At 38.1% G+C, this 3,322-nt stretch overlaps 1 long non-coding RNA gene across 1 annotated transcript; it reads right to left on the reverse strand.

The window, feature by feature from the left end:
- Window positions 1-1,255: 1,255 nt before the first annotated feature.
- On the reverse strand, window positions 1,256-2,942 carry LOC139470389 (uncharacterized). Its single transcript, XR_011653773.1, has 3 exons — window positions 2,682-2,942; window positions 1,611-1,691; window positions 1,256-1,373 (listed from the first exon to the last, which is right to left on the reverse strand). It is a non-coding gene; the product is annotated as an uncharacterized lncRNA (long non-coding RNA).
- Window positions 2,943-3,322: the final 380 nt, after the last annotated feature.

The following is a 3,322-nucleotide window of genomic DNA, read 5'->3' on the forward strand; positions in this document are numbered from 1 at the left end:
TTTTGCACATATAAGGGTTTGTTTTTTTTTGAAATTCTGGGAGTTCGTAGAATCACAATTCTCGGTGTTGTCATCTTCCTCTCTGTTACTGAGATATGCTGTCCCTAGCGTGTTACTGATATCCTGAAGAATTCCAAACTGTTGACGTTTGTAACAGCGTAACATCGTGCTTACACCAACTTGTAAAAATCTTGTCTATAAATCCACTGTTTTACAATGTTGAACAAGATGTAACACACCCTGAATGATTGGAGATATTTCGACCACCTGTATAAAATACTTGCTGCCTGGTAGAATTTCGTGTACATTCCTGACAGTCTGTAATCATTTGGAATGCAAATAATAGTAAACCTAGGAATATTTTCATCTTTCGGATCCAGCAGTTTTCTGTACACAGGTCCTTTTCTCAGTGACAAATACTTGTCATGCAGTTTTACAACACAGTTTGAGTTTTCAGGCTGTTCATAGGAACGTTCTATATATAAGTAAATACCACTTTATAATGTCACTGATCGTCGTATGTAAAGCAGACACGTTGGTTAAAGTAGACCTCTTCTCCCTATACTCTCAACAGTCACACAGGTGTTCGGTCCGACTTGGCCCGGACTGTCAAAATCAACTTTAAACTCACATATGTATCATCAAATGGATTCACATCTATAAACTAGTATAATATCTACCTAAATACCACTTTATAGTGTCTCAGATCGCTGTACTTAAAGAAAACAAGGTGCTCAAAGTGAAGCATTTTTACTGTATTTTCTTTAGAAAATCTATGTCAGAAGTGTTCGGTCCGACTTGGCCCGGGCTGTCAAAATCAACTTAAACCTCACAGATGTATCTTCAAATGGATTCACATCTATAGATCAGTGTTATATCTACCTATATACCACTTTATAATGTCACGGTACATCGTACTGAAAGAAAACAAGGGGCTCAAAGTGAGCCCTTTTCCCTCTACATTCCCAACTTAGAAACCTATTATGTGGGTATCGCCATTATGAAAAGATGTGTTTTTTTGCCAATGGTAAAACCTGGGAAGAGGTTTCACATTTTTACCAAAACCCTGGGATGAGATTTTTGTAAAATTAGTAAAACCTCATCCCAGGGTCTTTGTAAAAAGGTAAGACCTCCATACCAGGTCTCGCCACTGAAAAAAATACATTCCCGATACACACTGATTTCACAGGGTCTTACTTAGAGGCACATACCCGGACTTCTGCACAAAGACAACAGAAAACAACAGCCAGTAACATCCTTTAATGAAAGTTCAATGTAAAGTAGAGAGACTCATTTTGGGATAGACCTTCCAGCCTTGGACTTTAGATCGTCGCTGGTGCGTTTGTAGATGCGGACAGCACTACTCCGGTGCCCTAAAAAATATGTTATAGTTAATTACAACAAAGTATACAACCGTATGTTCTAAACATCTATAAAGCATTAAACCACTTTAGAAAATATGGCTACATCAAAATACATTTTTATAGTAAAAATTAACCATTTCTATACGCTTGTTAAGGGCGTTTGCTTTTATTCACAGATAATATTCGAAACAGTGATAATCATAAAATATTGGTAAAGGACTGTCCTATACATTGAACTAAACTTACCAGTTTGTTTGCAAATCTGCTGCTCGCTTACTTCCAGAAATAGGTCTCCGCCTTCCTCCTCGCTCGACATCTCGAACTCAACTGAGAAAGACAACCACGTGTTCTTACCGCATGCATCCCACGTGCACGGTTCGGGATCTTTCTATACGCTTATCCTGGCAATAGCGAGGTAGTAAATCCCCGTTATAGTGCCCTAAATGGGAGAAATTAAATTTACAGTAATTCTAAACGTTTAACGGTTTCTAAGCCGGATTAAACACGACTCAGAGGATTTTGTTAGAGAATGTTAAACCTCGGGAGTCGGGAAATCCCTCCTCCCGAGGTTTTACATTCTCTACCAAAACCTCTAAGTCGTGTTTTCTCCATTACATAGTCTCTATCAGAAGTGTTGGGTCCGACTTGGCCCGGGCTGTCAAAATCACATTTAAACACACAGATGTATCTTCAAATGTGTTTACATCTATAGATTAGTGTTATATCTACCTATATACATCTTTACATGTACCACGGTATGTCGTATTTAAAGAAAACAAGGTGCTCAAAGTGAAGCCCTTTTCCCTTTACATTCTCAACATAGTCTCTATCAGAAGTGTTTGTCTTGTGTTGGGTCCGACTTGGCCCGGGCTGTCAAAATCACATTTAAACACACAGATGTATCTTCAAATGTGTTTACATCTATAGATTAGTGTTATATCTACCTATATACCACTTTATAATGTCACGGTACATTGTATTTAAAGAAAACAAGGTGCTCAAAGTGAAGCATTTCTACTGTATTTTCTTAAGAAATTTATGTCAGAAGTGTTCGCGTATTTTTGTGCTTAAGTCACTTGGACATTATTTAGCTTCATAAACTGTTCATAAGAAACATGTCAGAGAGCTTTGACATCATTGATGACTTAATCTTATGAGATGTGCAAACCTTAGGGGAAATGAGCTCAAGTAAATACAGAAACAGAGGGTCTAAAAATGCCACAGTGTTAGGCCCGAAAGTCTATTTAGGATTTAAATTGTGATTAAGGAAGTAGAGTGTAGAGAGAGAACAAGATAACAAATCTTAACAAAACCTACCTGCCAAACAAGTGCTAGTTCGTTCGTATCCGTAATCCGTCACAAACTGTGATGAACGCATAGTGTGTTCGATGAAGGAAATACAGCCCTTCAGATCTGTGTTTACTGAATACACCTTGACCTATGTTCAGTGATATAATTTATATAATAGATATTGAAGCTACATGGCCGCCCATAGTTTCGAGGAAATGTCCTGGCTACACTTCAAGGTTTCATGCTCAACTAATATATATGAATGTACATGATGTCTCATCTTGATGTACTTTAATAATGCAATTCGACAAAGAAGATGTACAGATGCCTCGACAACATTTTTCACACATGAATGACTTCAACCTTGGCTCTCAACTAGTACAGGTAAACACGGCTATTAATGCTCATGTGTGTCAGGTTGCCCCAACCTCGCCGTCGTATCTGTACACAAAACAAGTGCATAGTCTAAACTAGGCTACATATGCATTTCTTCAGCCGTTTCAATAAGCAGTGCGCTGTCACAGCATGCTGCGTAGGTCTGTACAGCACAATGTATTTTATAAGTAATTGATCGATCCTTCATAAATCATATTTTTGCCATTCGTTTCACATATGCCTTGGTAGGATTGATGTAGGGGAAGGACTTCTGGTCAGATAACAATGTATTC

Source organism: Haliotis cracherodii, unplaced genomic scaffold (assembly GCF_022045235.1).
Source record: "Haliotis cracherodii isolate W230 unplaced genomic scaffold, xgHalCrac1.p SCAF_20, whole genome shotgun sequence".
Lineage (NCBI taxonomy): Eukaryota > Metazoa > Mollusca > Gastropoda > Lepetellida > Haliotidae > Haliotis > Haliotis cracherodii.